Source organism: Antechinus flavipes, chromosome 3, assembly GCF_016432865.1.
Source record: "Antechinus flavipes isolate AdamAnt ecotype Samford, QLD, Australia chromosome 3, AdamAnt_v2, whole genome shotgun sequence".
Lineage (NCBI taxonomy): Eukaryota > Metazoa > Chordata > Mammalia > Dasyuromorphia > Dasyuridae > Antechinus > Antechinus flavipes.
Genome location: NC_067400.1, coordinates 16,689,018 through 16,710,703, shown reverse-complemented (window position 1 = coordinate 16,710,703; position 21,686 = coordinate 16,689,018). Strand labels below are relative to the sequence as shown.

The 21,686-nt window shown below is 38.0% G+C and overlaps 1 protein-coding gene across 1 annotated transcript in view; it reads right to left on the bottom strand.

Moving 5' to 3' along the window:
- RSRC1 (arginine and serine rich coiled-coil 1) overlaps positions 1 to 21,686 on the bottom strand; it is a 343,242-nt gene that overhangs the window by 202,117 nt on the left and 119,439 nt on the right. The gene's annotated exons all lie outside the window — the stretch shown is intronic.

Here is a 21,686-nt window from a genome sequence, read left to right as displayed (position 1 = left end):
AATTCAAATGTCATGATAACCTGACTAAACTCTTTCCAATTCCCTATTAAACCTACAGATGAGCAAACAAGACACAAACTAATATATGCTACAAGCACAGGTCTTCTCTGAATAGCTGGGATCTTCAACGGCTTCAGCTGCAATACAAGCCATTGAGCCATGGCTACTGCAAGCTAATTTGAATAATCAATATGACAACCTTGTTTTTCTAATGCAAACAGGATTGATACAGTAAGGTGTCTCACAGCCACATCACAGTCATGGCCTCTTTTAACCCCTAATTAGATTTAGGCGATTATCCCTGCTCTTCCTTACAAGTGTACAGCTTGGATAAGGGATGACAAAAGCGATCTGCCACTTACTCAGCCTTTGCAGACTGCAGGTTATCCAGAGAGATAGAGGGTAAGATCAACAAACAATTGCTATTCATATCATCATCTACAGTGTTAAGATAGTCACAGTTTCCATACAAACTAAGTGAAAATAGCCTAAAGCATTAGGTAAATGCAGACTGCTTAAGAACATCAGGGTAACACAGATGGAAATTCATGGTGATATTGGGGAATTATGTCTAAATCAAACTGGTTATCATAAAAAGAAATGATTAGTCCATGATCTTTCTGACAAAATTAAGGATTTCACTCAATTTCACTTTATGATTTATTTGCCAATGAAATTTGATGTTGATTCTTCAAAATACACAAGCAGAAAGCCTAATGAAAAAGTACATGTCAAAATACCCAGTTGGCAAAAAATCATATACATTTTCATTCTTACTGAAAATATTCCTAAAATGCAAAACTGTAAGACGTTCTTCTTCATCACATAGCATGAACTGATGTAGACAATAAACAATTATATTTCAGTAATCTGGCTGTCTCCAAAGCTTTTGATTGAAGGCACCAAGAATGGATATTTTAAATTTATTCCTAAACAAATATCTTAATATAAATGGATAAATGATAGTGGTGACAAAGGAAGAATGGCAAGAGAATGGTACAGGCACCTCTGCACAACAGATACACGATAGATCATCAACACAGAAATTTTTGACTTCTTATCATGAGCTTTCTCTGTGCTAACTGGAATCAAATAGTCAAAATTTCCATTGAGAAAGAAGTTGAGATCATTTAGTACATTTCATAAAATGAAACTATAATAGAAATAGTGAAATCATAACTGAAAAAAAATGGGAATTAAATAGGTTCCTTCAATCTTTTGGCATTTTTTCAGAAGAAGACTGAGGGCAAAATCTTGTATTCAGATTATGGACAGATATGTGTCAAATAAAGACTATTCCAATATATTATGCTAATGATCCTCATGGAACACCAAGAAAGGAAGAAGTGAAGAGAAAAATGATATTTTTTCCTCTTTGTTAGCATAAGCCATCCCATCTCTCTCTTTCCTAAAAAATTTCACTTATGCTTCAGCTCTAGGTACTTAGACATCAATTAATCTAATATTCCTTTTAAAGATGAGGAAATAGAGACCTGGGAAGCAGAAAGGGCTTGGCCAAAGCCACAAAGTAGAGAGAGTCAAAACTAGAAAGCAGATCCCTTGATTTTAAAGGCTGGTTCAGTCATTTTGTTTTATTTGTGCCTTTATGTCAACAAGTATCTGGAGTTAATAAAAGGTTTTGCCAAGTTCTGAACATCCCAGGTTATAAAAATACAATAGTTATTAATAAGGGAACTAAGCATATGAAATGCTTTGACAAAAAGGATGCCGGAGATGTCAGGAGGCTTGATACCCAGCTGTTTCAGGAGAGATGTCCAATGAAGCATCCCCAAGTAGCCAGACAGGATGTAAAAGAACTGACCTGGGTGTTGGCAGGGACCAGGGACTTGTCAAAAGGGGTCAAGAGATCTGACCAATAAACCATCCAAAAGGTCACGAAAGCTGACCCAGGAAGAGAGTGTTTCCATTAGAAATTTGTATCAAGTGAGGACAGGAAAGCTGTCCAGATGGTCAGGAGAGCTGATTTAAAAACCGTCTGTCCCAGTACAAGTTAATAGTGAGTCCATGTTCTTCTGGTTCCCATGAAAATGCAGGAACATAACCAGCCTGCAAATTTCAGAGGAGTATCACTCTGCTGCCAAGCTCCTTATTACTTCTACCTTTGTTGAACAGCCAACACTCAGATGGATTTGAAGGGACAGTTTCCTGATAATTCTTGAAGACGTATAGAACATCTGGTATAGGAACACATATATCAATTGCACTGAGTTACGGTTCTCAAACAGTTGGTATGGTAACATCACCCACTTGTTCAAAACTTCAATGAATCCCACTAAATATAATCCACAGGATAACAGTTAAATTTCTTAGTCTGACATTCCCAATACCACCAGCTCCACTTCAGACCCTGCAGACATCATCCAAGGAATTAATTCTTAGAGAGATTTAACATGCAACTGCTTTCAAAAGTACTGCAGTCCCTAGACTTATCAGCAGCCACAATTACTGAAGATCTGAAAAATGAAGTTCTTGACAGCAAAGTTCTTGATATTGTGAAATTAGAGTATGTAAGTTAAATGTCGGAAATGGATATGGTTGAGCACACGTACAAAAATATTTATAGTAGGTAATTTTGTAATAGCAATGACCTGAAAATTAAGGGGATAGCCATCAAGAGGAAAATGGCTGAACAAATTATGGTAAATGATTGTAATGAAATATTTCCGTGTTATAAGAAATTATAAAAAGGACAGTTTTATTGAAACCTGAAAAGATTTGTAGGAACTAATTCAGAATGAAGGGAGAAGAACAAAGAGAACAATTTATACAACAACAACAACACTATAAAAACAAACAACTTGGAGAGCCAGAAGAATCCTGGTCATTGCCATGACTATTTTTGCAGAAGACAGGACTGAGCAGATTACTAACTTCCAGCTAGAAAAATGATATTTTTACGGACAAGGACATGTCTTTCATCTTTGAAAAAGCTTTTTTTTTTTTTTTTGGGGGGGGAGGAAAAGAGAGCAAAGAAATATTTTTATTAATTAAAAATTTAATAAATGACAATGGATATGATTTTATCAGTAGAAAAAATATTAAAGAAGATGCAAATCCATATGCTTGAGCCTTATGATGGAACTTGCAAATGAAACCTACATGTGTTATCTTTCCCAAAGTTTCTTGAGAGCAGGGAGTCTATTGTTTTTCTTTTTGTATCCATAGGGCAAAGCTCTGCAAATAGTAAGCACTCCATAAATACTTTTCTTTCATTATTTACTCATTCACTTAAAATTTGTTAGAGTTCACCTTTTGAATCCCATCTTTGAATATTCCTCTATACCAGGCAATTTTAACTTGAGATCCATAATCTTTTTTTTAATTATGATAATTACATTTCATTATAATTTGTTTTCTTTGTAAAACTATGATTTCAATTTTTTTTTAATTTAACAATTTAAACAATTGTCAAAATTGCCAAAAGGGCTCATAAGCCCCTGGCAACCCTGCAGAACCACCATGTTATCTTTTTCACTGTTCCCCTCTTCTAACAGACAACATACAAACCTAGCTCTACAACTTTCCTCATTCCTTGTTACCAAGTAGAGAATCTTCTGCTCCGTTAATCCGACCATAACTCTCTCTCCAATAAGGATTCCCTCTCCTGCCTCTCCCACCCCTCCTCTTACATTTCTTCTTGAGCTTCATTATTCAACATCTCTCTCTAGGCTTAGTCCATCAGTTCTTCTCTGCCTCCTACCCTGCCATTTCAAGCATACTTTCAATTCCCCCCATAACTCTGCATGGAGTTAAAAGATCTGGACAGGGAGTCAGGAGATTCCTAAGTCAAATTCAGCCTACTGCCCTTGACAGCAACATGACAAAAGGCAAGTCAGCCTCAATCTTGCATCCTGAGTTTTCTCAACTTTAAAAATTAAATGTCCAGGACCTAATTTGTAAGACTTGTAAGAATTCAATGAGATGTGTATGTAAATCACTTGCTATTATTATTTCTATCCACTGGACTTTTTGTTGCATATTGTTGGCTCTAGTACTCTGTACTGCCAAATATGGCTTCAAAATGCTCCAAGACCCTAAATGGACAAGGGGTCAAATGATCTGCACAAAAAGTTCTTTTTAAAAAGGAAACACAAATGATTAACAGCCCACCCATGATAGCGCCAACTCACGAATGAATGATGGAACCAAAATAACTGTGAGGTTTTACTGCTTGGCCTGCTGTCAAAAAAGAAGGAAGCAGGAATTCACCAAAGCTAGAAAAGCTGCAAACGACCAGCACTCCGCTGCGCTGGGCTGGGATTGGCCCAACCATAATAGAAGGCAATTTGGAAGGCTCAATAATTTCTATAACATCACAGATACTCTCTTTCCCCCACATTCCCCAATCTCTAGCTTCACACTTTTTATATTTAACTAAAGCCATTCCTGTTCCTAATTCCATACCTTCCTGGACCGTTCTGAGATTGTTCTATCAATTATCCTACAACACTCCTTCCAATTTACCTTCTGCAATGCAAAGTACAAAAAGCAAAGAAACCAATAAATAAACAAACTAAAAAACAAACAAGCAAACAAATAAAAATGTAGAGGGCTGAAACTCTTGAGTCTATGCACTGAGGTCAGGACAGCAGAGCACTTGAGGCTAAATACTCTATGGGCATGTGCTTGGAAAATGGTCCTTCCCACTATCCTGTGCTGGCTCGATGATTGGTGTATACAGAGGATTGTAGGAGGGACTAGGGGGTGGAGTAAGACAAGGCAGAGTCACTTTGGCAGTCGATGAGGAAGAAGGAGGCTATGGAGATCCTGCGTCCATTCCCTTCACTTCCACCCCTAAAGACCAAGAATAAAGACCGAGGACTTTTGCTTATCTTGACTTCAGCTGATTCTAAGGTATTCTGGGTGCCAGTGCGGTCATCACAAACAAACCCTCTTATTCTCCTCTTCCGAATGCCTCCACTTCTTGATTAATCTTGTCTCAACCTAATATCTGCTCCATAAAGCTCTTGAAACTGCTTTCTCCCAAGTCACCAATGACTTAAATGCCAAATCCAAAGGTCTTTTAAGAAGCCTTTGTCGGGAGAGGCATCTAAATAGCTCAGTGTATAGAACCTACCCTGGAGTCAGGAAGCCCTGGGTTCAAATCTGTCTCAGACACTTAACACTTACTAGCTGTGTGACCTTGGGCAAATCACTTAACCCCAATTGCCTTGAAAAAAGAAAAAAAATAACAAAAGAAGAATAAGCCCTCATTGTTCTCAACCTCTCTGAAACATTTGATATTATTTAGCTTTCTATTCTCCCTCAGTCCCAAGCCTACATAAGCTCTCATATACAAGAAACTTTTCTAAATAAATCAAATTCATTTACTCTTTATCCACTTGAGATTCTCTGCCTGAGCTTCTAATGGCACTGTCCTCCTTATCTCTTGACTATTGTTCTCTCTCTTCACCAACTATCTTCTGCTACTAGCTCCTCTTCCTCCTCCTCCTCCTCCTCCTTCTCCCCAAAACTGTCCCTAGGCCCCTCTGCCTCTCTCCCCCTCCTCCGCTCTTTCTCTCTCTCCCTAACACTGGCAATTTCATTTGCTCCCATGACTTTGTGGATATTATGTTGATTCTTCCCGAATCTAAAAAGCTAGTTCTGTCCTTTCCCCCAGGCTTTAGACCTATACCTTCTGTCTCCTAGACAGTTCCATCTGGTTATTGTTCCAGAAACAGAAATAAGCTGTGGATAGAACTGAAGTCACCGTCCTATCTCTCCTCCACTTGACAATCTGCCACTCTTGGGTTAATTCTTGATTTATAGTTCGCCAACAGTCTTCTTGACCCACATCAACACTGAACAATGTGAACCATCTCTTCTTTTTCTTCCCTCGACTTCTGTGCGTCTCATGATTTTCTTCAGGAGGTGGGAAGGAGCCTGGTGAGCAGGAAGGGCTTCAGAAAACAAACCAAGAGTGGGCTTTTATTCTCTCAGGGCAGTGGGGAGGGTTGGAGGCCGTTGGTCCCTGGGGATAACACAGGCAGAGTAGCATTGCGGGGGAGGGAGAGTGTTGCTGCAGGAGGTGAGAGCTACCATGGGCGCTGAGGAGAAAGGACCCAGAAAAGACCGCTGAGACCAGGAAGGGATAAGCTCCCTGCCAGCTAGAAGGGATGCCCACCGGCAGCCAAGCTCAGAGCTCTTGGGGGTGAGTGGGGTACAGAACATGGATCCCAAAGGAACACCCAAATGGTAGGAATTCCACGGGCAGACCCAGGCCCCTGATCTGGGGCAGGCAGACCCTAGTGCCAAGCAAAACTCCAGGGTCCAATCCAGAATAGTGAATCTTTTTGGATCAGTGAATGAACAAATAAGCAACATTAATTATTCACTACGTGCAGGAGACACACATGGGAAGGTTTTCCTAGCCTGGCCAAGCTAACTCCTTGACCTCCCTCAGGGGCATTGCTTCTTTGTGAGACTGGTCAACCTGCCCTGTGAATGGCGGCTGGAGGAGATGGAGGCCCCTTGCTCCATAAGAGACGTCTTCTCAGAATCTAGAGGCAATGGGAGCCCTGGAAGACTGGCCTGAAGTAGGCCTGGTGGGCTGGGAAGGCTGGAAGGTCGCTGCTCCCCTGGCTCTCAAGCTTATCCATCTGGTGGCAGTTGGTCCTGGCCAGTGCTGCTGGTGGTGACGGGAAAGGTAAATCCTTCTCCAAAATAGAGGCTCCTGGCTTGAGGGACACCGATATTTCCAAGGCTTCTGGGTTCAAAGTCCTGGCTGCATCCTTCAGGATCAGAAGGAAGATGGTCAAGATGATGGGGTGGTGGGAAGCCGGACCTTCCCGGCACATTCTGCCACCCACCTGCCTTTGGAGCGCTCTGCTGCCTCAGCTCAGCTCAGCACACTTGCCTGCCCCAGGAATAGCAATGGGGTCGGGGCTGCCCCTTCTCCCCAGCAGCTACATCCCCAACGATGGCCATGAGGGCCTTGCTACTGGTGCATCATTCCAAGGGCAGCTGCGGTACGTTACCGGGTTTGTGTTAGCCCTCCTCGGGTCAGAAAAACATTAAAGCTGACAGTAATCACTGTACAAGGTATGTGTTTTGGAATACACTTCCAAGGAAGCACAGAAAGTTAACTATACTGCTTGGTTTCTTTTATGAAGGTAAAACAATGTATCTTACTTATACTTCTTTATAGTAAGGCTTAATTAAGTATATCGTGGTACTTTTGTTTTGAATCTGCATCCAAACACTTGTTTTTTTTTTCCTTTGATATTACCCATTTAAAAAATAAGTCATGGGGCAGATAGATGGGGCAGTGGCTAGGGCACCAGCTCTAGAATCAAGGGGACCTGAGTTCAAATCTGGACTTAGAGACACTTAACACTTCCTAGTTGTGTGACTCTGGGTAGGTCGCTTAACCCAACTGCCTCATCAAAAAAACAAAACAAAAAATAAACAAACAACTAAAAAAAAAGTATACCTTTCTAAAGGTAAAAAGCTAATCACATACATTAAAGTGAAAATACTTTAAGAATTTAATAAAATATATGTTGATATAATTGTGAAACATTACAGTAAATAACAGCACACAGCCAGTAGTTTTTTGTTACTTTTCCATATGTACAGAATTAAACCTGGATGATAAAATTCAAAAACATTAACAAGGAAAGATGGTAATAACCAGTGACATTTTTGCCTCAGGGTACAGAACACTCTAACTTTCTTTTATTTCAATCAGATTATATTTTTTGTACTGCTTTACTGTTTTGTTTTTTAGTTTCTTTGTTCTTTCACTCAAGCTTTATAGATGTCTGAAGGGTAACTAGCCTTCTTGAAAGTATTATAGAAACCACATTATAATAAAGAAATATAACCTTTAAAGTTTAAAAAATAACATCTAAATTAAGTCTTGATATGTAAAACTATTCATTTTCATCATTAGTTTTCTGAGGTCCAAGTTCATTAGGGCACATCAATAATATTTCCATCTGAAAAAATGAACTCAATAGTGCTATTTACAGCCCAGTATAGTTTTAAAAGCCCCCTCACCCCCCAAAAAAGAAGTAATGCCCATTAGAATAACTACTAGATCCCTCTTATTACAAGAAACACTCAAAAGCTCTTTACGAGAGTATAGAAGTAGGTATGGCCAAGTAACAGTCAATCCCCAAATATTAATTAACTGCCTTCTATCTACCAGGCACTGCGTTGTTACACATGGAATACAAACATAAGGAAAATAAGCAACCCCTTCAAGCAAGAAGTGAGAGACTGTTTCTCCTTCTCTAAGGGAGACAAGTCCATGTAGGAGAATGTGCAGAACAAATCTCAAAAGGACAACTCAGAACAATTACTAAGTGGGAGAGAGGGACTCCCTGCCAGCTCTGAGTGCCAGGAAAGGCTTCATGGGAGAGATACTTTAGCCGCCTCAAACACAAATGCTTCCAGTGGAGGATCATTTCCCAGCACCTAGCAGAGCCTGATGGATAGCAAGTGCTTAATAAATACTTGTCCAGTGTAACTAGGAAAAAACTAAAACACCAGTTTTAAAATAAATAAGTACTTGGTGTTTAAAAGATTGAGAGGGCTTCAGGGAGGCGGAGGTGAGAAGGGAGTGAATACTAAGCATGGGAGAAGGTCAATGGAAAGGCACAGAGATGGGAAATGGAGAGAAGATACTCTGATGGGCTCACAAAGGGCGAGAGTAGAAAATGTTTAATGAGACCACAAAGGTAGGATAGGACAAGGCTGAAAGACTTTGGAAGCTAAAAAAGGGGCTTGTATTTTATGTAAGAGACAAGAGAGAGTCAAGACAATCAGTTAAGAAAGGGAGTCATATGGTCAGGCTACACCCAGGAAAAATATTTTGACAACAGTTTTTTGGATGGACTGGAATGAATAGGAAATGATGATGAGGATCTGATCTAACACAGTGGTTGAGAAGGTCTGATCCATGATATATTACAGAGATAGAAATGGCAAATTTTGGCAACTAATTAGATATGTAGAGTGAGAGAGTGAGAAGTGGATCAGGATGCCAAGATCTTATTCCTAGGAGACTGATGTTTTTTGATAGAAATAAAGAAGGATTTTTTCCTTCTTTTTTAATTGTTCTTTTCTTCTGGTTATGTTAATTTTTAATACACATATCTTCATGAATCATGTTAAGAGAAAAATCAGAACAAAAAGGGAAAAAAATCCATAGAAAAGAGGAGAAAAAACAGGAAAAGAAGTGAACATAGGATGTGTCGACCTATATTCAGTCTCCTTAGTTCTTTCTCTGGTTGCAGATGGCATTTTCTGCTCAAAATCTATTGGGATTGCTTTGGGTCCCTGAACCAACTGAGAAGAACGAAGTCTTTAGTTGATCATCATACATTCTTACTGTTATTGCTTACAATGTTTTCCTGGTTCTGCTTGTTTCGCTCAGCATTAGTTTGTGCATATCTTTCCACGCCCTTTTAAAATCAGCTTGTTCATCATTTTTTATAATATTATAAATATATATTATACATAAACATATTTGTTTTATATTATTATAATAAATATACATTATATATAAATATATAATATTCCATTATCTTCATGTATCACAACTTGTCCATCCATTCCCCAGTTGATGGCCAACTACCAAATTTTCTAATTCTTTGTTACCACAAAAAGAACTACTACAAACATTTTTGCACACATGGGTCCTTTCCCTCCTTTAAGATTTCCTTGGGAAAGAGATCCAGTAATGGCACTGCTGGGTATGCACAGAAGTCTTAAGGAAAACTTATGAGTTGAGTTTGGCGCATACTGAATTTGAGATATCTCTGGGATATCTAGTTTGAAATACTCCTATACAAATGATGACATGGAAATAAAGCTTTAGCGAGACTGGGGTAAGATTCAGATCTGTGAGTGATCTGCACAGAGACGAGAAATAAATCCGTCGAGGCTGATGAGGTTATCTAGAGAAAAAGTATAAAAAGTAAGAAGGGTAGCGCATCCAGGGTAATATCTTGATGAACTTTATAGGGGTTGTGATATAGATAAGGAGCCAAGAAATGGGATTCAGAGTAAATGCAACAGAGTTTCATGAATGAGATGCCTATTATAACCTCTTAATTAGGTAACAGAGATTCTGAAATTTCCTTCCATAGATAACTGAAGAAAATGCAATCTCATTTTTCAGAAATGATCCTCTTGGATTTTTAGTCTCATAAATCATATAATTATGTTCTTCAAATGAAATACTATTTTTTTTTACTGTCAAAGGCAGAAACATTTAGCTAATAATCCAATCTCCAAAAAGTATTATGAGAACCTTACCTCATACCTTCCTAAAAATAACAGGCCATTTGTCAAGAGCTCCTTGATCTCTCTGGCAATCTCCTGTCTCCCATCACTCATGTCTTCCTCTACTTTTTCCTCTATCAGTCCTGTCTTACATAAAGAGGAGGTCCACTTCTTGTTTTCCTTTCATTTTGGTTCTCATGCTATCCCATCTTCTACAGCAGAAAGCCCCTTTATTGTCTCTACTCTGACTGTCCCTGCTATTATCCAATAGGTCTCCTCCATTTGATGGCTGAAAAAGCTGTCTAGATTTGATGCTTCTACTTCCTTTCCACTCATTCTCTGTTAACTCCTCTACAATCTGGCTCCTAATTTCATCATCCAACTACATCTCTCCCTGTTCCTCCTCCAAAATATTGATAATCCCTCATTCCATCACCTTCTTTCAGTCCTCTAGACTTTTGGGACCTATCTGGAGACCACAACACTGTCAGTCACTCTCTTCTCTCCCTAAGTTTTAATGGCAGCACTCTTTCCTCCTCCATAGCTGGCTGATCCTTCTCAGTCTCCTTTGCTGGATCTCCTTTGCTGAAGACCTATATCATGTCCTCAACAGCAGGATCGTCCTCAAGGCTCTATTTCTTCTCCTTCTATACTATTTCCCTTGGTCATATGGCATAGATGCCGTGGATTTAGTTACAATCTACATGCAAACAATCCTCAGATCTATCTATCTAGTCCTAATCCACTACCCACCCGCCAAGTTTCTTGTGATTATCTCAAACTGGATGTCCCATAAGCCTCTGGAGCCCAACGTGCCCAAAACAGAACCCATCACTATCTTCCCATTCAAATTTTCTGCCCTTTATGTCAAGGGCACCAGTATTCTCCTGGACATGGACATGATGTCTGCAGCCCCCTGGGCCCCTCATTCCCCTGATGCCACATATAAAACCTTTGCTCCTTACAGGCTCTCTCTGCCATGTCCCTGCCTCTCTAGTCGCACAGTAATAGCTTGGAGAAGCCCATTCTCTTCGCTTTGTGCTGGGACTACCATCTTAGTTTGCTGCTTCCGCCTTCAAACTCCTCTCTGCCCATTCGGGTCCGTCATCCCCTCAACTGCCCAAGGGATTTTGCCAAAGGTGCAGGTCTGATGAGACAACCCTACTTCTCTCTATAGCTCCCTCTTACCTCCATTCCCAACCAAAGAAGCCCTTCCTACCTTCCCAGTCGGTTGCACAAACCTAACGATCCAGGGTCGCTAGACTTCTGGCTACTCAGAGTACTTCATCCCCTGCCTCCCAGGCTTTCCATTAACAATCCCCCATGCCTGGGACTCTCACTGCCTTTATCTCTGCATTCTGTCCTCAAGTCTCAGTTAAAATCTCACCCTCAACAAGAAAGTTTGCCCATTTTCATTTCCAATGGATTGCACAGTGCCAGAGGTCTATATCTTTGACCTGGAGGCACATGAAGACACATTAAAGAATTATCATAAAATTGCAAATCTACATAACATGACAAACTCTTTGAAATCAAGTATATTAAAATCACATCAGACACATTAAAAATAATTTTAAAAACAAATAGATTTTGAAAATCCAAAATGATGTTTTGCCTCTTTAAATTTCAAATTTGATTTTAGCTAAATATGATCTGCTATTGACACACTAGTTATTATTTTCTATGGAGATAATCATTCCATGGAACAATAGCCTCTTATCCATTCAGTTCACAGATGCAAAGATTTTTGGTTTTTAACATTATGCTACACGTTTATAATGTTATATAATCAGAAAGGAGATGCCTGGATCAGAAAGTCTAATGTACAGAGTTTAGATTTTCATTATTCACAAGTTTCTGATTTTCCCCATCAGCACCACTTCATAAAAACCTGACACTATGCAGAATCAACCAAAACAATCTCTTTAAAAGATTTACTGACATCAACATGGTAATGGAGGAATCATCAATCAATCTAAACAATAAATATTAAGTACTTATTGTTGTTCATATAAACCAAGATGCCCCTGAAATTGTTTTGGAATACTGGAATAAAATAAAGCCAAAGTCTCCTTCCTTCTTTTTTTTTCAATTTCTCCACAACATGTGAAACTACTGATCTCATTCTGGTGACTTTCACCTTGGCTTCAGACATTATTCTCGTCTTCCTTCCACTTCCCTACATACATTTTATAGTGTCTCTGCTATCCATCTATGAAATTCTTGATAAAAGTAACTGCTGCTGATTTTTCTTTCTAAATAAAGCTTTACTTTTTTTTTTTCAAATGCCCATTCAATTCTTCTGATTAAAAAAAAAAAAGCCATAAACCATTTTTAACACCTTCAACATCTGTTATTTTCTGATTTTCTGAAAAGGAAGGGAGGCTACTAAAAACTAAAATAAAGTCCTTTATTCAAAGATTTTCATGGCATTATTATTTCCATGAAACTGGAAGGAATTACAATATCCAACCATGAGGGAAGTGGGACTGCTCAAATAAATATAATACATTCATAATAAATTTTAATTCAATAAATAAAATGATAAATGCCATTAAAGCAAGCATCTTGAAAGTTTTCTTTTTGTTAAATCATGCAAAAGAGGAAAATAAATGGAGAATCAGATAGACTTTAGACTAACAATAAACACAACAAAAGAAAAATAAATACAGATTGACAAAGGATGCTGATGTTGACCTGATATGACTTCAGGTTACAACATCCCATGGGCTAAAATAATTCAAATATGAATAATTACTAAAGACTGAATATTAAATAATTTAACAAATTAAAATTGAAAAGAAAAAGATCAGTATGATCTCAGGCAAAGTAGAAGGGCAATTGGAACTAGGATAATCAAGAAATAGTGCAAATATTTCAAACTTGGGTATGCTAATTTACAAAGCCAGAGATTTTCCTGTGTTTATTGCTTAATAAAGAGTCACTAAATGTTATTACACACATCAAACACTATATCAGGTACTGTAACATTTAAGAAGTGAAGAATATGCACCCTGCCCCAAAGAAGATCTGCTATAATAGAGTATACAACCATCATTTCCCATTTTTGTAATAAATTTTATTTGGCCATCTATTAGTGAAAATCAATTCTTTGAACCTCAAATTCTTTTTGCTTATTCAGTTTCTATTGTCAATTCTTCCTGCGTTCTCTCCTCATACACAAGGTTTACCTCTATGATCCTGTTACCATTTTTCCCCCTCACGTAGTAAATAGTGGCTAATGTTCATTCTGGCAGGTAGTTAATGTTTTTTATCTGTGTTGTTTTACTTATACTTCGCTACTTAAACTTAACAAATCCCATATGTTTAAGCATATCAACATTAGAACTAATGGTCAGTAACTGTTTTATTTCTACTAGTTTATTTTAAAAAGTGGTATTATTGTAAAGGTAAGGAAATAAATATGGAAGAGAATTTTCAGAATATCACTTGAAAATTATTTAGGTACACAGCATTAAAGAAATATAACCACTTCAAGTTTTTATTTTTATACTGTTGCTTGCAGAATTGAATAGGTAAATTTATTTAAATAAAGTTCCTCCAGTTCTTGGATACAAGTTTTTGCCTCCTTGAACATCAACAAATAGAGTAAAATACAAATTTTCCTTGAATTCTCCTTAAGATCCAATGGAATGGACTTTAAGTCCATTGAAGAACCTCCAGTGCTGAAGTTAGAGAAACACAAAAACTTGGGCAGGTTCTGAGTTTAATGTTCAGAATGCTTATGCTTTCTCCTTTAACCTAAACTTTTCAAGTCTAACATGAAATTTTATGTGATAGCCTATAAACTTCACAACTAATGGCAGGAATAAAATTGCTTCAAAATATTAGTTTTTATGCCCCCAAAGTCCAATGAGTGAACTTTCCTGTTTTTTTTGGTGCAAAGATAACATGGTGAAAAAAGCTATTCCAGTTTCAAAGCTAGTTATACCTGTATGAGCTATACAAAAGACAAACATCCAGATACTTTTTGTGTTCCACTTAGAGAGCTATTATAGAGCGAGTTTTGTACAAAAGATGGAATCAGTGTGAACCAACAGCTCAAGGTATATTTCCCTTCTGCCCTGTCTTTTTTGCCAGTGCATTGGGCAAAAATAAATCTATAATTCTTTGAATTTCTAACTTCTTCAGAATAAAATAGTTCTAAAATAATTTAATATTTTAGGTTGTAAACAGTCAAAAAAACTTCTTAATGAAGATTAGGTGTTTAATATCTGCCATCGTTACACATGCTTGGTGTGTGACATCATTGGAAAAGTCATGGAAGCTAGAACTTAAGTAGATGTAGATCAACTCATTCAATTTCTTCTTTGGAAATACTGCGATTAACAAAAAAAATATGATAAAATAAGCTAGTGCTCACTAAAATGGAGTTCTGAACACTGGTGACAAGAAAAAAGTGGATACTCATTAATATTATAGAATATCATTATGTCATTAGAATAATATTAATATCATTAATATCATAGAAGCTTGTTTATCCCAAGCTATTTGAAATCCATTAGCTTTTTTCCCCAATCTTCAATTTCCTTGATTTCTTTCCTACTAGAAAGTTTATTTTCCTTTCGCTTCAGAGACAAATATTTCTCACCCTAAGCCAAGGGCTCCTGGGCTGGGCAATGTGAGCCACCATTCCCGAATGCTCTCTCACCTCCCTCTATCTCTTGGAATTCCAGTTTCCCAAAAGGCTCAGCTCAGTAGTCACTCTCTGAAGGAGGCCTTTCCTGGGTTCCTGAGCTGCTCTAGCACCTCGCTTTCTCTGTGTGTGCTCCCTCTCCAATCCGGAGCTCCTAACATACTAGCCCTGGCACACAGGAGGAGCTTCCTAGTGCTTAGTGACTGACTTGAGCCTCTGCTGCTCCATACCAATATGTCCTGACAGTTTTGTGAGACTTCATGCATCCACAGTTTTTGCAGATAATCAAGATGCTGGCGATGTGGCTCAGGAGAGGTGCTGGAAACTGGGAAGGATGGAGAACCTCACTGGGGGGGACACTGCGGAGAGTCTTGTTCACTCCCACAGCTTCCAAGACCACCTCCAATAGATGATTCCACTGTCTATCAGCCCCTCAAATAAAATTCATGAAAACTGGTGATTCATAGATAATATGTATGAATAAATCAATATATTAGGCATGTTCAATTTTTTTTCCTGAAGAGTTACAGTAAGAAAAGTCTAGCCAGTACTTTAAAGAATGAAACGCCACCATCAGGCTTCCTGTGATTCCCATCTCTGGCCATGATGTTCTATCTCAGACCTCACAAGAACCAACTGTGTGTTTGATCCCATCCTGGTATGTTATCCCTCTAATAACAAGACAAAAAACAGACATTTTCTAGTCCTTCAAAGACTGCAAATAACTTTGACATGATCTTGTTTCTATCCACCAGCTCTCTGAGTCAGCTGCTGCCCTTTATTCCCATTTTATAGATTAGGGAACTTGGGCTTCATGGAGGGGAAAGCCCTGTCCATGAGCCATGGCTTACCTCTGCCTACGACTGACTCTGACTCAAACCCTACCGGGGCCAGGCAGGAAGCCTCAGCTAATCTTTGGGATCTTTCCATAATAATGTAGAGGCATTTTCAAAACTGATTGAAACCACATTATATTTTTGCCTACAAATATTCTCATTAATTAAAATTGAGATGACAATTAGCACTTAGCACAGTGTTTGGCACAAAACAGGCACTTAAAAGTTTAGTGTATTCAAAATGTTAAAAGTTAAGTACATTCAATAAAAGAAAAAAACCGTTCTATAAATTTCAAGAAGAAACTACATTTTAACAGAAAAATGTCAATGAAATCTCTCACTCCACCTCTCCCCCCCAAATTAGCACATAGATTAGTAAACTTTTATCCTACTAAGCCAATGGACCAGACCCTCTGAAATAGAAGAAAGTCAACACTCTAAACAATATATGTCAAAAGGCAAATATTAAGATTACCATACAAACTTAGTAGAATCAAAGAAATTTCCAAACTAAGACCCACATATTTAACAGTAAGGTACTGCTTCCAACAACTTATTAAATAAACTTTGCTCAAGTGTTGTTAAAAGCAATATTAGAAATTAGCAATTTTAGAAGTGAGAAATTAGAAACATGGTAATAGCATATTACAAACTGTATATTCGTCACTATAATATGCAATCTAATAACTAAAAGATGAATATTAAACTTTATAAGAAAATCTATGAAGTAAAAAAAGCATAATCACTTGACAAAGTTACCAGAGAATATTTTGCTACCAGTTTCATTAAGCTGTATATGACATGATTTTTTTTTTATAATAAGGCAGCACATGTTCCCCTTGTTAATATGACTTAACTTCTTGTATTTCATTACAATTACCTACACTGATAAAATATTCAATGGTAGTAAGAATTTTGTTTCAACAAAGATAACACTTTCAGGAACCAGACACATTACAAATAACCTATTTTCTAGATCATTTCAATAATGTAGATGAAGACATCTCAAAAAATTGATCTATTTGGGAAATGTAGTTTTTAATATTTTTATATTGAATTCATTTGAAATCATGACCAAAAGGTCTTTTCCAAAAGGAAATAACTATTAGCAACTTCTGTTTTCCTTCTAAGATGTAAAACACAGAATCCATGTTTAGGTGATTACTGTATCTTTTCAGTTCAGTAACTGCAGGGTGTTTGAAAGCTACTCTGACTACTTAAAGCCAGTAAAGAGATTACAGATCACACTAACTGGATTTCCACAGCTCCCTATCGTTCAGTTTAGATTCCTCATAGGCAGATTAAGAAGGCCCAGTCAAGCAATAATCTTTTTAAAATGCAAGGTGCCTTGGTTCAAAAGAAAAAAAAAATCCAATATGCTTAAGAATCAAAGGACCAACCAAGATCAAAAAGCAGGCAAAAAAAATTCACCCTCATTTAAATCTACCTGACAATTATCTCATTTAGAGCACAAAGGTAACTTAAAGATCCCTCATTTTGAAAAAGAAACTGAGGTGAAAAAAGTGAGGTGAAAAGCAGCAAGAGCAGCCTTCAAATCAGATCCTGTGACACCAATTTAGGGTTCTTTCCATTCCATTAGGCATTTCTTTAAAAAAAAAAAATTGGGATGTGTGTGTAATCACTGCTTATTGTCTTTACAATCATTTCACCATAGTGAAATCATCTGATGATGCATTTGGCTTGTATCCTGGCAGTTGTGACTCACTAGAATGAGGGAGAAAATATGTCATTAACTGTTTTCTAAGACCTTTACTGATTTTTTTCTTTATTAAAGGGAAGGAGAACTTGAGGAAAGGAGGAGGGACGGAGGGAGGGAGGTAGGGAAAAACGGAAGAAGGGAAGAAGGGAGGAAGGAAGGTGTTATGGGCCAGAATTCTGTACTTGAAGCAAGGATTCTTACAAGGTGCTAATTCAGTGGAAATGATAATACAATGGTTATCCAGCTTAGCATGGCGCTTAATAGTTCTCTAGTTCAGTACATATACTTTGTACTTAATATAGTTCCACAAGATTCACACCTGTTCTACAAGATTCACACCTACAATGATGTAATTAGAATAGAGCATATAATCTGGGATAGACTCAGCCAGATTCATTCATTCCATCTCACACCACCATAGTGGCAGGCCTCTCCTCCTTTATTTCTCCACTGAGACCAAGGCCCGTCTGGGCCAAACACAGACTCGGAAGGGCTCAGAGACAGACTCGGAGAAGACAGAGGGCTGGCGGAAGGAAGGAAGGAACAAAAGGAGGGAGGAAGGGAAGGAGGGAAGGAGGAAAAAGAGAAAGGAAGAAAGCAGGAGAAGGAAGGAGAGAGGGAGGAAGTCAAACTCCCTATCCACATCATGTGTCTGCTGTTATTGTCTTTGTCCTTTATTCATTATCATCATCCTCACCTTATCACTACTACCATTTATATTACACTTTAAGATTGGCAAACATTACAGATATCTCATTCTATTCTCACAACACTGCTCAGAGGAAGGAGTGGGGGATTGGGAAGAAAGAAACAAAAATATATTAAGCTACTATGGGTGTCAGGTGCTTTACAAATATTATCTTCCTCCATCTTCACAACCACCCCATACTACACTGAAAACGATCCCTGGCTAGGCCAGTCCCCGAGGACTCATCCCGACAGGAACCACAAAGCTCTCCCAGCATCTCTTTGCAGCTTCTTCAGCAGTTGTGGCAGAGAAGGCCTTAAGAATCCCAGCTTTTTTAGACCATCATAAACATGACCTTAAAAGTAAGTTCTCTAAATAGAAGATCCTTATTGGGTGGCCAGAAAAGAAGACATTCAACTAGAAGGACTTAATTCATATCAATATTGATATTCTCAATAGAAGTAAAGGCAGAAGAATGGGTCAAAGGTCTTCTTAGGGATGTAAATAAAAAATTAGAAGTAGTTTCTTTGTGAGAGGAGGGGACAAAGATTCAGCATTTACCAGGCATTGGGCTAAGCACTTTACAAATATTATCTCATTTGCTTCTCAAAAAAAGGCTGTGAAGAATGTTCTCACTATTCCCAATCTCCAGTTGAGCATACTAGTGTGTCATCAGTTACATACGACAATAAACAGAACTTCCCAGGGACTTCTGGTCAACTCATATTGCAGTATTCACATTAAGAATTTACAAAATAAATAAATAGATAAACCCAAACAACAACAACAACAAACTACTGTAAGTAAAGAAATGAAAACACAACCCATATTCATGGACTAGAGGATGTTCAAACAAACTGTGGTAGAGGACTATAACAAATCATTATTGTACTGTAAGAAAAAAAAAATGGTTACAGACAGACAGACCAACTACTTGTCAGGGCAAGATCAAAATCATCAAACTAGGAAAATAAACATGAGACAAATGAGACAATGCTATTTCTATTTAAATTTTATTTAAAACGTTTTTACTCCAAAAATAACAATGAATACAAGAAAAGACCATTACTATTCCCTACAAAAGTTCAAAAAATGAAAATAGAATTATATCAAAATCAAAAGGGACAATAACCCAAGTGCACACAAAGTTAATAAACAAAAGCCTAGGAATATAAATATAAGCTAAACAAAAGTTCCCTTTTCTCAAAAAGCTTAATCTTAATGGAGGGAAGTAAACCCATAAAAGAAAAGAAGGGGTCCAGTGTTACAGTCCAGGAAACCAGGGACAAAGCCAGAAGAGCACTAAAAGATGTCTGTTCTGGGCACTTTCTCAGAATGGAGGTTTCCAAAGGATTTCAACAATGTAAAAAGAATCTACAGAGGCAGAGGCCACAGGAGGAGAGACCTCCCTGGGGAAGAAAGCAGCTGAGATCTGGAGGCAAAGTCCTGAGAGTCAGGAATCAAACCAGGAGATGAAGGAAGGATGGCTGACTCAGGCATCTTCTTGGAAATGGAAGTTCTGAGAAAAATTCACCAATGGGAGAAGGGGGTTGAAGTGAGAGGAATCTTCCAGTAAGAGAAGGGGAAATGAGATTTTCCAAGGAGAGGAGGCAGCTCAGGAGTGGTGACATACAGAGTCAGATGAAGAGCAAGAAGATGAGAAACTATCTCAACCAACAAATAAATGATTTTCTTGACGCACTGAGAGACATGGCAGCCCAGCCCAGAGTATAAGCTCATTTGTAAGGTCTTATGGAATAAAATGATGTCAAAATCAAAAGCAATATCAACACATAAGACAAACAGGAGCCATGGAATAAAAAATAAATATAAAGGAAATCTGACAAGAGATTCAACTAGGTAAAGTCAGCCTAAAGGCATTTAAGGATGAACCTAGAAGAAGGAAAATGAACAAAAGGAAAAAAGGAACTACAGTGACATGACCACATTAAGGACCTAACATTGTGATCCTTAACAGGCTATGGGAGGAAGTAGAAAAGACACGAAAGGACACGAAAGTGGAAAGACTCACTGTAGTAAGCCAACCAGAGATGGGAGGCTTGAGGTGACACAATTTTGGAGGTCATTGAGGGATTCAATTCACAAAAGTGTATAAAAGAGGGGAGGTTAAAAAAGGCTTGTGGAATATCTCAGACATTGTTAAAAGGGGAGAAAACCTGCCAATTCATATGCCTGGTCTGCTTTCTCATCTCTATACAAGTGTTTACATGAATAATTTACACACTCATTGAGGACATGTTAAACAAAAATATAAGAAGGGAACAGGCAGGCGTCTGCAAATGATCTTCCCAAAGTGACTGAAAGATGTGAAATACAGATGATCTCACTGTACTTACTGACAATTACAAAAACTCCTTTCAATCAGCAGAATGACATATGCCTGAAAGGATCTTATCCAAGAGAGTCTACCATGATCATTTCAAGGTCATACAAGATTCCTTAAAAGAAATAATAATGGAAGGCCAGAGTCAACATGGAAGAGTGAGGGATCCTGTTTATTTTCAACTTTCCCACCTCCACAGCCAGACGCCCATTATCCAGCTGAGAAAGACACAGAGAGATCAGTGGGGCCTGGGCCAGGACAGAGCAGAGGCAGCAGCACAGGGGCAGAGCGAGGAGGGGTCACAAGGGCAAGGGCCTGAGCACGAGGTGCCTGGTCAGAAAGAGACCCTGGGGCCTCACCAGCAGGGGAAGTTGCAATGTCTATCAACTAATAAGAACGTATATGACTGCCTCTTCTGCGCCTCTGGATCACAAGTCTTCCAAAGCAAGTGCTGGGGATAAAGGGGCATCTCAGATTGTGAAGATCTGAGCTCCCATTCATTGGAGGAGGTCGGACTGGCACAAAGTTCTGCCTCAGTTTCTTTTATTGTAGAATGCATAATTTTGGCCCACAAAACATCCAAATTCTTGAAGGAAAAGTTAAGAAGGAAAAGAAGAAAACAAACAATAAAACCATGATAGCAAGATCTCAATTTGCTTCTCTCAGGTCTAGATAAATCTAAAGATAATTTAAACAAGAAGTTAAGGAAGAACAAAATGCTAGACATAATGGTTCTCTGAAGAATACTAAATGGGAATAGAAAGAAGTATATCTATTTCTAAGTTGGACATAGCAGTTTCACAAAAACTGATCATGGCAAAAAAAACAACAACAACAACAACAAAAAACCTCACAAATGCAGAAAAGCTGAAGTAATAAGTGCATTTTTTTCCTCACCATAATGTAATAAAAAACCAAAACCAACCCATTTAATAAAGGGCCTTTGAAGCATATGTTAAGAATTAATTGGAAGCTAAATAACATAATCCTAAAGAATGAGTGACTCAAAGAACAAATTGTAGAAACAAGTAATAATCTCAATGGGACAACATGATAAAATTTGTGGAATCCAGAAAAAGCAACACTTAAAAAGAAAAATTTTATCTCTAAATACTTAAAAGAGAAAGAGAGTAGATTAACAAATTGGGCATGAAACTAAAAAATACAAAAACAACAAATTGAAAGCC